The sequence below is a fragment of the Schistocerca serialis genome, chromosome 7, assembly GCF_023864345.2.
Source record: "Schistocerca serialis cubense isolate TAMUIC-IGC-003099 chromosome 7, iqSchSeri2.2, whole genome shotgun sequence".
Classification (NCBI taxonomy): Eukaryota; Metazoa; Arthropoda; class Insecta; order Orthoptera; family Acrididae; genus Schistocerca; species Schistocerca serialis.
In genome coordinates this window covers 89653385-89666414 of record NC_064644.1, presented here as the reverse complement: position 1 = coordinate 89666414, position 13030 = coordinate 89653385, and the positions used below count along the sequence as shown (strand labels likewise).

Here is a 13030-nt window from a genome sequence, read left to right as displayed (position 1 = left end):
AAACAGTTCCTCTACTGTACGTAATACACAGTGCTGTCAGAGGTGTCCATATCCTTCCGCATCTGGCATTTTCTTGAGCACAATAACGGGACCACACCCTACCCACGAAAAAATCGCAATACCGTAACACAACCTCCTCTGTAGATGGCTGTTGGCATTACACATGATGCCAGGTAACAGTCTCCAGATATTCGCCAAATTCAAACCCATCCATCGGATTGACACAGGACATAGCGTGATTCATCCCTCCAAATCACTCGTTCCCATTCATTTAGCGTCCAGAAGCCTCGCTCTTAATACACTCTCAAGTGCCGCTTAGCACTCCTACAGAAACGTGTTACATCGCCACTTTAGGAATCTGAGGCTTGGACAGCAAAAAAGAAAAGCATAAATCGAACAGTGACGTCAAAAATGATATTACTCAGTTGAGTTAAAGGATGTAAACTAAAAGACAGATTAAGAAACGAAGATAATAGAAATGAGCTTAAAATGTATGCAATAACAGAAGAAAATCTACACATATAAACAGAAATGGAAGGAACATGTAGGGTACAATGGTCAAGGAGACGTTTGGTTTTCTTTTACAACTCATACTGATCAAAGTTTTTAAGTCAGTTCATTGACTGGTATGGATTGTAAAAGAATGGTTCAAATGGCTCTGAGCACTATGGGACTAAACATCTGAGGTCATCAGTCCCCTAGAACTTAGAACTTCTTAAACCTAACTAACCTGAGGACATCACATACATCCATGCCCGAGGCAGGATTCGAACCTGCGACCGTAGCTGTCACGCGGTTCCAGACTGAAGCGCCTAGAACCGCTCGGCCACAGCGGCCGGCCGATTGTAAAAGAAAACCAAACCTCTTTCTTGTAATATGTAAAGGAGGGCTTTTCAGAAAGTAAGTACAATGCATAGAGCATAGTTAAGTGGAAAACTATGTAATCAGAAAATGTTTATTAAATTTTAGGACGCAAATGTAAAACGAGAAATCTTTTGTAAACTACGCATCTCAAAAGCTTTGTTATATTTTAGAACGCAAGTCAACGGTACGATCTGACGATGGGCTCAAGCTAGAAACTAGTAATGGTATTATAAAATCATTTCAAGAAAACTTGTGATTGATTGCAGAAATTCCTACAGTGTAATTTACGAAAACAGCTGCGATGTTCTCCAACCAAAATATATATATTCGTACCATGGCACGTGGGGGATAGAGCCAAACTACTCCAACTCCAATGTGCAGCGCCCAGTACAGGGGTACAGCCCCACTGAATGTGGTCTCACGCCTTTGGAGTACTGGATAGGGTGACATCTGCTTTTATTTTATCCATATATATATATATAATTTTATCCATATATATATATATATATATGTTACACTCAGCTTAATTGAGCGGCCCAAAGATGTGGCTGCTCTGAATGTTTGGCCACGTTTCTTGTCACAAGGTGTCAGCCCACAACTGTTGTAAATTCAATTTTTAAGCTGAAATGATATATAAAAAACCATGCAGGCTGATATATAAAAAACCATGCAGGCAGGTATTGCGGTGAAATTTAAGAAACTGAGTCACTCACGTTGACTTGTAACTTGAACAAGTAGTTTATTTCATTTTTCAATATATTCATTAAACACTTAAAATGCAGTCTGAGGGGCTTTTACGTAAGGGCGGCCTTTAACAACTGATGCTACATCACTCTAAAATTCATATGTCGCGATCACGGCACTCGACAGTCTGTTCACAATTCACAAAATACACTCTTGTCTGCTGTCTGCGCTCCACTTGATCGCTTTCGAACGTCGCTACATACACACTTGTCCCAGAACGTGGCTACCAACCCACTTCTACCCCCAGATGCGCGGCACATCCGGCTCTTAGCGTCACTCAGAACCAACTATCTGTCATCAAAGATGGCCGCCGTATGCACCCTCGAAACGACTGCCTAACTCAAAACAATGTTTGACAAAAAGAATTACGAATATTCTAAAACTAAACACAAAAACACATATGATACATTAAAAAATATGGAAAATTTCCGGGTAGTAAGAATTTTAAGTCCAATTATCTGTATCTGCCATCGTTTTTTCACAAATAATGTTCTTGTGGCCTGATTTTGCTTTTCCAGGATTTTTTGATACTAAAGATAAACAAACGAGTACATCGCAGCTGTTTTCGTAAATTACACTGTAGGAGTTTCTGCAATCAATCACAAGTTTTCTTGAAATGATTTTATAATACCATTACTAGTTTCTAGCTTGAGCCCATCGTCAGATCGTACCGTTGACTTGCGTCCTAAAATATAACAAAGCTTTTGAGATGCGTAGTTTACAAAAGATTTCTCATTTTACATTTGCGTCCTAAAATTTAATAAATATTTTCTGATTACATAGTTTTCCACTTAACTATGCTCTATGCATTGTAATTACTCATCTACCTCTTTAAACTTTAGACTGCTACCGCTAATTTCGTCTCTTTAAATTTATTTATTACCAAAACTACAATTTCTCTCAGTCGAATCCCACATTCCGACCTCTCATCCAAAAATGGTACAGATGGTACAGACTATGCTAAATCGGCTATGATTGCTTTATGCAGCTCTACTAGCCGCATACGGTAACACTTTGTTCATATTAATCGGCCAAAGCACTGCCGAGATATTAGCTTTTGAACTTTCATAAATTTACAATTTTTAAGACAACAATGACTTTAAACTATTATTTTTGTGGCGCGTCTAGATAATTTAGCTTTACACATTTTTCTGTCCATGAGTGCCAACTCGCACCTCTGTGCCACTCGTAGTTGTTTTTATCAATTTTTCCATGGCATATAAATTTCTCCAAGCGCCAAACAGGGCCATACACACCCCAACGGAGCGTCCGATCGGGGTCGCGTAATGCTAGGCACTCGCCACGGCCCCGTAGCAACCGCCAGCCACGTACTCTGCGGCGGGGAAACTGCCGCTCTAAACTCCCGCCACAGCTTGTACGCTCACGCCTGCCATGTTCTTAGGGTAGGGCTGAGGTGCCCAGGCGGCGGCAGCAGTGTCGAACATTGCCGAGAACATTGTCCTGCCGCTCATCGCAGGACTAACTGCGCCAGGGGAAGGAGTTATTTCATTGGGGCCCATTATGCCACCGCCTGACGCCTTTTCGTGTCGATTCTGAGAGGCGGTGAGTCTGAAATGTTTTGCTCGGCCACCCAGATGAAAATAGCGTGATCTGGACGATCGGTGTCGTGGTTCTGACCTCAGTCGCAGAGCCGTAAAAAATGGGGTGAAGTCTGTGTAAGAGGGGGTGTCGATCTTCCCCGCGTGCGACACGTCCACGGTGGCGTTGAGGAGAACTCTGGTGAAGTTTGGTGCCAGTGTTAACATCATTAACGCACATTACAACAAATTCTAAAGGTGGCAGGGGTAAAATACAGGGAGCGAAAGGCTATTTACAATCTGTACAGAAACCAGATGGCAGTTATAACAGTCGAGGGGCATGAAAGGGAAGCAGTGGTTGGGAAGGGAGTAAGACAGGGTTGTAGCCTCTCCCCGATGTTGTTCAATCTGTATATTGAGCAAGCAGTAAAGGAAACAAAAGAAAAATTCGGAGTAGGTATTAAAATCCATGGAGAAGAAATAAAAACTTTGAGGTTCGCCGATGACATTGTAATTCTGTCAGAGGCAGCAAAGGACTTGGAAGAGCAGTTGAATGGAATGGACAGTGTCTTGAAAGGAGGATATAAGATGAACATCAACAAAAGCAAAACGAGGATAATGGAATGTAATCGAATTAAGTCGGGTGATGCTGAGGGAATTAGATTAGGAAATGAGACACTTAAAGTAGTAAAGGAGTTTTGCTATTTGGGGAGCAAAATAACTGATGATGGTTGAAGTAGAGAGGATATAAAATGTAGACGCAATGGCAAGGAAAGCGTTTCTGAAGAAGAGAAATTTGTTAACTTCGAGTATTGATTTGTCAGGAAGTCATTTCTGAAAGTATTTGGATGGAGTGTAGCCATGTATGGAAGTGAAACATGGACGATAAATAGTTTGGACAAGAAGAGAATAGAAGCTTTCGAAATGTGGTGCTACAGAAGAATGCTGAAGATTAGATGGGTAGACCACATAACTAATGAGGAAGTATTGAATAGGATTGGGGAGAAGAAAAGTTTGTGGCACAACTTGACCAGAAGACGGGATCGGTTGGTAGGACATGTTCTGAGGCATCAAGGGATCACCAATTTAGTATTTGAGGGCAGCGTGGAGGGTAAAAATCGTAGAGGGAGACCAAGAGATGAATACACTAAGCAGATTCAGAAGGATGTAGGATGCAGTAGTTACTGGGAGATGAAGAAGCTTGCACAGGATAGAGTAGCATGGAGAGCTGCATCAAACCAGTCTCAGGACTGAAGACCACAACAACAACTCACACGAGCTCTCGAACTTGAATTTTTATGGATGACAACGTGTCGTGGCATCAGGCCATAACTATTCGCCATTGGTCTGAAGAATATTCTGGACAATTCGAGAGAATGGATTGGCTACCCAGATCGCCCGATTAGAATTGCATCGAACATCTGTGGGACATACTCGAGAGGTCAGGTCGTGCACAAAGTCTTGCACCGGCAACTCCGCAATTGTGGTCGGCTGTAGAGGCTGCGTGACTCAATATTTCTGCAGGGGACTTCCAGCTACATGCACTACGCCGGGCAAAAGCAGGTCCGACACCATATTAGGAGATATCCCATGACTTTCGCCACCTCACTGTCAAGAGCCGGGCCGCTACAGCAGACGCACTTGCCACGAGTAGTCGAATGAGGCTGGAAAGTTGCTCGTGTAAAAACGGGGTATTGTTTCGAGCCTTTAAGTCGTCCTGAAAATCACGCCGCGGCTCCACTTCTACATCTGCATCTACATCCATACTCCGCAAGTGACCTGATGGTGTGTGGCGGTGGGTACTTTGAGTACCTCTATCGGTTCTCCCTTCTATTCCAGTCTCGTGTTGTTCGTGGAAAGAAAGATTGTAGGTATGCGTCTGTGTGGGCTCTAATCTCTCTAATTTTATCCTCTTGGTCTCTTCGCGAGATATACGTAGGAGGGTGTTGTGTGATGCCCTTAGGTTAGTTAGGTTTAAGTAGTTCTACGTTCTAGGGGACTGATGACCATGATGTTAAGTCCCATAGTGCTCAGAGCCATTTGAACCATTTGATATACATAGGAGGGAGCAATATACTGCTTGACTCCTCGGTGAAGGTATGTTCTCGAAACTTCAACAAAAGCCCGTACCGAACTACTGAGCGTCTCTCCTGCAGAGTCTTCCACTGGAGTTTATCTATCATCTCCGTAACGCTTTCGCGATTACTAAATGATCCTGTAACGAAGCGCGCTGCTATCCATTGGATCTTCTCTGTCTCTTCTATCAACCCTATCTGGTACGGATCCCACACCGGTGAAGAATATTTAAGCAGTGGGCGAGCAAGTGTACTGTAACCTACTTCCTTTGTTTTCGGATTGCATTTCTTTAGGATTCTTCCAATGAATCTCAGTCTGGCATCTGCTTTACCGACGATCAACTTTATGTGACCATTCCATTTTAAATCCTCCTAATGCCTACTCCCAGACAATTTATGGAATTAACTGTTTCCAGTTGCTGACCTGCTATATTGTAGCTAAATGATAAAGGATCTTTCTTTCTATGTATTCGCAGCACATTACACTTGTCTACACTGAGATTCAATTGCCATTCCCTGCACCATGCGTCAATTCGTTGCAGATCCTCCTGCATTTCAGAACAATTTTCCATTGTTAAAACCGCTCGATATACTAGAGCATCATCCGCAAAAAGCCTCAGTGAACTTCCGATGTCATCCACACGGTCATTTATGTATATTGTGAATAGCAACGGTCCTACGACACTCTCCTGCCGCACACCAGAAATCACTCTTACTTCGGAAGACTTCTCTCCATTGAGAATAACATACTGCGTTCTGTTATCTAGGAACTCTTCAATCCAATCACACTATTGGTCTGATAGTCCATATGCTCTTACTTTGTTCATTAAACGACTGTGGGGAACTGTATCGAGCGCAGTGGTTAGACACTGGACTTGCATTCGGGAGGACGACGGTTCAATCCCGCGTCCGGCCATCCTGATTTAGGTTTTCCGTGATTTCCCTAAATCGCTCCAGGCAAATGCCGGGATGGTTCCTTTCAAAGGGCACGGCCGACTTCCTTCTTCGTCCTTCCCTAATCCGATGAGACGGATGCCCTCGCTGTCTGGTCTCCTTCCCCAAAACAACCCAACCTCAACCCAACTCTATCGAACACCACGCGGAAGTCAAGAAACACGGCATCTACCTGGGAAACCGTGTCTATGGCCCTCTGAGTCTCGTGGACGAATAGCGCGAGCTGGGTTTCACACGATCGTCTTTTTCGAAACCCATGCTGATTCCTATAGAGTACATTTCTAATCTCGAGAAAAGTAATTATACTCGAACATAATACGTGCCCCAAAATTCTACAACTGATCGACGTTAGAGATATAGGTCTATAGTCCTGCACATCTGTTCGACGTCCCTTTTTGAAAACAGGGATGACCTGTGCCCTTTTCCAATCCTTTGGAATGCTACGCTCTTCTAGAGACGTACGGTACAGCGTTGCAAGAAGGAGGGCAAGTTCCTTCGCATTCTCTGTGAAAAATCGAACTGGTATCCCATCAGGTCCAGCGGCCTTTCCTCTTTTGAGCGATTTTAATTGTTTTTGGTTCAAATCTCTCTGAGCACTATGGGAATTAACATCTGAGGTCATCAGTCCCCTAGAACTTAGAACTAGTTAAACCTAACTAACCTAAGGACCTAACACACATCCATGCCCGTGGCAGGATTCGAACCTGCGACCGTAGCGGCCGCGTGGTTCCTGACTGAAGCGCCTAGAACCGCTCGGCCAAATCGGCCGGCAATTGTTTTTCTATCCCTCTGTCATCTATTTCGATATCTACCATTTTGTCATCTGTGTGACAATGTAGAGAAGGAACTACAGTGCAGTCTCCATCTGTGAAACAGCTTTAGAAAAAGACATTTAGTATTTCGGCCTTTAGTCTGTCATCCTCTGTTTCAGTACCATTTTGGTAACAGAGTGTCTGGACATTTTGTTTTAATCCACCTACCGCTTTGACATAAGACCAAAATTTTTTAGGATTTTCTGCCAAGTCAGTACATAGAACTTTACTTTCGAAATCATTGAACGCCTCCGCATAGCCCTCCTCACACTACATATCGCTTCGAAACTTTTTAACGGCATAAACGCGTTGTGCATGCAAAACGGCCTTCGCCCTGATTATGCAGTTCTGTGGCGGAGCTGAGTGAAAGCGAAGTTATCGCGGACTTGCTTCCTGCCTGCGTCGGAAGCTCTTGCGCGCGGCCAGCTGTTTTTCCCGTCCTGTCCCGTTACGAGTATATCTGCACGCGCGCGCCCGCGCACGTCCGTGCGCCACGCCGGGCATAGCGAAAAGTGAAAACACGCGCGCGGCAGCCGTGTGGGAGCAGGCGTTTGCATTCGCGCGGCGCCCCCGTGTGCCATTCCTCGTGCGTGCGGCGGGCGTGATCGCCGCTCACTCCCCCGCGATCGGGAAAGGCGGGCCGCCTTCCTGCTTTCTAGAGCTCCGGGCAGCCAGCCAGATACCCCTTCCGTCCTAAGCGGCCATTGGTTTAAAGGTAAGAGCTGCTCTCCAACTGCGGCGATCCGAACTTACGTCGCGACCTCTTCGTCTCATGCTGCTGTAATCTTACGTACGAGAAGCAACCACAAAACTTTAACTATCGTTTCTCAAAAATTAAGCTGCGACCATCAACGTGATGACGGTCCTTCGCTACATATTCGCGCTACAAAGCGACGTATTTCTCCCAACGATGTGTAACTCGGCGGATACCTAAAGTCTACATTTTGGAGACAGGAAGGACATACGGCCATGCTATACCACTAACATTGCCAAATGCAGATTAACATGCCGACTAGACGCGATAAAGAAGACTATTCACCCCTTGGTTTCCGTTAAGTATTTTTGCCACCTCCGCACCAACCCACCCACCCATCCACCCACCCACCCACACACACAAACACACACACACACACACACACACACACACACACACACACACATTTCCTTCAATTACCAAACTGACGTTTCCTTGATTCTCAGGACGTGTCCTATCAACTACACACACACACACACACACACACACACACACACACACACACACGGTTTCTTCAAACTCAAGCTGACGATTCCTTTATTCTCAGGACGTGTCCTATCAACCACACACACACACATTCACACACACATACACAGACACACACACATTTTCTTCAATTACCAAACTCAAACTGACGATTCCTTCATTCTCAGGACGTGTCCTATCAACTGCACACTCACACACACACACACACACACACACACACACACACACACACACACACACAGTCCGCAGTTCGTGGTCTTGCGGTAGCGATCTCCCTTCCCACGCCCGGGTTCCCGGGTTCGATTCCCGGCGGAGTTAGGGATTTTCTATGCCTCGTGATGACTGGGTGTTGTGTGATGTCCTCAGGTTAGTTAGGTTTAAGTAGTTCTAAGTTCTAGAGGACTGATGACCATAGATGTTTTGAACACACACACACACACATTTCTTTCAATTAACAAAGTCAAACTGACGATTCCTTCTTTCTCAGGACGTGTCCTATCAACCGATCGCTTATTCTAGGCAAGTTGTGCCAAGCATTTATTTTTCTCTGAATTCGATTAAGTAACTCATCATAACTTTCTCAATCTACGCATATAATCTTCAGGATTCTTCCGTAGAATCACTATTCAAAAGGTTACATTCTGTTCTCGTCTCGTCCACGTTCCATGTCTGTACAAGATGAGCATCTTCAGAAATAACATTCTAACACTTAAATTAGAAGTACGAGGGTGTGCCGAAAAGTAACGCCTCTGAATTTCTTATGTGAAAACCCTTAAAGCTTTTTTTAAATAAAGCAAACTCTGTTAACATTCTAATCTCTATTCTTCATGTCGAAGTATTTGCAGCCCTCTGCCACTAACTCCTCGCGAACAGGCCATGAAGGCCCAAAGGTACCGACCGGCCACCGTGTCGTCCTCAGCCCACGGGCGTCACTGGATGCGGATAGGGAGGGGCATGTGGTCAGCACACCGCTCTCCCGGCCGTATGTCAGTTTCCGAGACCGGAGCCGCTACTTCTCAATCAAGCAACTCCTCAGTTTGCCTCACAAGGCCTGACTGCACCCCGCTTGCCAACAGCGCTCGGCAGACCGGATGGTCACCCATCCAAGTCCTAACCCAGCTCGACAGCGCTTAACATCGATGATCTGACGGGAACCGGTGTTACCATTGCGGCAAGGCCGTTGGCCCTCTGCCACTAGAGGGCTCCCAGTTGTAGTACGTAACATAGTGGTATGTCACATAACTATGCCGGTGCCTGAGAAACAGCCCGCTGTAATCGAGTTTGAATTCGAAGAGTTCGTCCACACATGAAGCATGACACTGCCAGATCACACACGACCGCGGGGACATCGACGCCTTGTGTTCACGGTCATCGATCATCCTCCATACAGTTCCGACATGGCCCCATGCAATTTTCATGTGATTCCGAAACTTCACGACCACCTTCGACGACTTCACTTTGACAGTAATGAAGAGGTGCAAGCAGAGGTGAGGCTGTGGCTCCGTTAACACAGTCAAACTTTCTACAGTGACAATATCAACAAACTGGCCTCTCGTTGGGAGAAATGTGTCCGTCGCCTGGATGAGAAGAAAATATTTAGACATGAAGAAAAAAGATGTAGAATGTTAATAAAGTTTGTTTTATTTAAAAAAACTTTGAGAGTTTTCACACGAGAAATTCAGAAACATTACTTTTCAGCACGCCTTCGTAGATGTTAACAAATTCCTCTTTTTCAATAATGCTTTTCGTGCTATAGCCAGTCAGCATTTTATATCCTTCCTTCTTTGGCCATTATTAGTCCTTTTCCTGCCCAAATAGCAAAACTCGCCTACTATTTCTAGGGCCCCATTTCCGAATGTAATGCCCTCAACAGCGCCAAATTTAATTACGTACAATTACCCTTATCTTACCTTTGTTATAGTTCTTCTTATAACCACTTTTCAATACACTATTCGATCCGTTCAATTGCCCTTCCAACTCCTTTGAGGTCTCCGACAGAATTACAATGTCATCGGTAAACATCAAAGCTTTCCTTTCTCCTCCCTGAGCTTTGATTCCCTCTCCAATTTTTTCCTAGGTTTCCTTTACATCTTGCTCTATGTACAGACTAGCACCTCGGATAGCCGATAGACTCCTTTCCCAACTACTGCTTTCCTTTCATGTCTGTCGACCTTTATAGCTCCAGTCTGGTTTCTGTACAAGTTCTAGCTGTCCTAACGCCCTGTTTTTTATCCCTGTTGCCTTCAGAATTTCAAACAGTGTATTCCAGCCAATATTGTCAAAGTCTTTTGTCTAAATCTACAGTGCTATAAACGTAGGTTTACGTTTCTTTAACCTCTCCTCTAAGATACGCCGTAGAATGAATATTGTCTAGCGAGTTTCTACACTTCTCCAGAAGCCAATCTGATCTGCCGCTACCACTTTTTCTATTTTCTTTGAATAATTTGTGTCAATTGTTTGCAAACATGACTTACTAAACTATACTTTGATTCATAAAAATCCCACATGCCACAACACATAAAAAAACTGCTTTATACTGAAAGCTCATATATATTGTAAATGCTACGATTAAACTGACCACAGTCTCGAATCTGTGCCACGGGTATTGACTGGCAAGGAAAAAGAGAGTCGAGGGGAACCGATTTTCTAAAGAACAGCTCCAAACTGTCCCAGAATGATCTTCCAAGATTGTCACTGGTCACGAGTCATGGTGGTATGGTGACGATCTCGAAACCGAATACCAATCATGCCAAAGGAAGACTTCATTGCAGCCTCCTCAAAAAAAAAATCTTCAAAGGAAGTCAAAGCTCAAGATGATGCTCATTTGTTTCTTGTTTATCTGTGTTGGGGGATATAGCAGTCAGAGTTCGTTCCACCCAGATGAGGCAATTAATCAAGTTTTCTGTTTATGGTTTCTGAGAAAAGTGCGTAACAGTGTGTCAAAAGGACCCCTCCTGGTACGGACGGAACACAAGTGATACCATTACTGTCAATGCTCCTGTTCACATAACCATCTCATTGTACCTGTTTTTGACGAAAAACAGCGTGGTTCTCTTGCTACAGGCGTCTATTCATCTAATCAAGCTCTGTGCGATTTAGTCCTGTTTCCACAGATGAAGAGCCACATGAGCGGATACAGATTTGATAACGTAGCAGTGACCCAAGCAAAAAGCGGGCTAGGCACTATCAGTCGTTACTGCAGATGAATATAAAATTGTCTCCAACAATGTACACACTGATTTTACGGGAGTATCATTTATAATAGAAAGAACTTTGAACGTGACAAGTTTGTTTTGTAAATAAATCAAGTTCACATTGTTAAAAATCATATATATATATATATATATATATATATATATATATATATATATATATATATATATATATAGGATTGACAGGAAAACACGGTCAGTTATTCAACAGGCATTAACTGATACAACCTCCAAAGTTAAATTCATGGGAGAAGCATTTCATATCCATACTGGTGTTCGCCAAGGAGATGGAATGTCCCCCCTTCTATTTAACATGGTTCTAGAGAAACGTGTGAGGACATGGGAAAAGGAAATAAAAGGAATTTAGCTTGGGATTAAAAAAGAGCAGAGAATCAGGGTGTAGTGTCTGGCTTTCGCGAACGATCTCGCCATTCTAACGAACAATAGAGAGGAAGCCAAACTTGCATTGGAAAAACTACACGAAATCTCACAGAAAACTGGGCTACAAATCTCCTTCGAGAAAACACAGTATATGGAAAACAAACCTGTAGATAATCTCCCCATTACTACCCAATACGGAAAAGTGGCATAAGTTGCCCACTTCAGAGATCTGGTAGAGATAATCCAACCATCAGGACTGAACGCAATAGCCCATAAAGATAGAATCTCCAGATTACAAAAAGCGCATAAGCTCTCTTGGAATCACTATAATAAGAAATCTATTTCTGTCAATGCGAAACTAAGGCATTACAACACGGTAGTCCTACCAGAAGTACATTATGCTGCAGAAACTACAGTGATTCATGGTCATACGAAGATCAGAGAGACTGAGAAGCAGGAAAGAAAAATTCTGAGGAAAATATGTGGACCAGTGTTTCGGGAAGGAATTAAGATGAAGAGGCCAACTAGAGAAATTTACAAAGACATAGAAACGATAACAGACAGCATTAAAAAGAGAAGTATGAAATTTTATGGACATATCAGCAGTGTGAAGAAAAGCAGGCTCACAAGGCAAATCTTAGAAATAGTAAACAAGAGCAAAAACAAGATATTAAAGAACTGGGAAATCACACAAGACAACATAAACAATAGAGAACAGTTTAGAAACATCAGACAGAAACAACACTTAAACAAGAACACACGGAGAACAGAACGGGAAAAAGATGGTCGGAAGAACGCAAGAGAGAACACAGTGAACGTATGAAGAGAATTTGGGAAGAACGAAGAAAGAAGAAGAAATCATGACTACTCAAGTTCAATCGCTCTCTTAAAAGGGAATAATGTGGGTGTTTGTGTGTGTGTGTGTGTGTGTGTGTGTGTGTGTGTGTGTGCTGCCTTGTAAAGCAGTTACAAGCGAAATTAGGTTCATCAGTGAGGTATATTAATATATTGAGTGAGCGAATACCACTTACCTATGGGCAAACTTACGTTCTTCTGCCCGCATCTCTTTCATGAAAATCCAAGACACAACAGTTTTAACCAGCTATTACTATGCGTCTGTTGAAGGCTGGCCATATGGCCACATAGCAGTCCACCATTTTAACCATAATACCTCGCAGACCCATTCACAATAAGACTAACAGGTGATATT

The 13030-nt window shown here is 43.5% G+C and overlaps 1 pseudogene; it reads right to left on the bottom strand.

The window, feature by feature from the left end:
* Positions 1 to 9294: 9294 nt before the first annotated feature.
* LOC126413634 (5S ribosomal RNA) lies at positions 9295 to 9412 on the bottom strand (annotated as a pseudogene).
* Positions 9413 to 13030: the final 3618 nt, after the last annotated feature.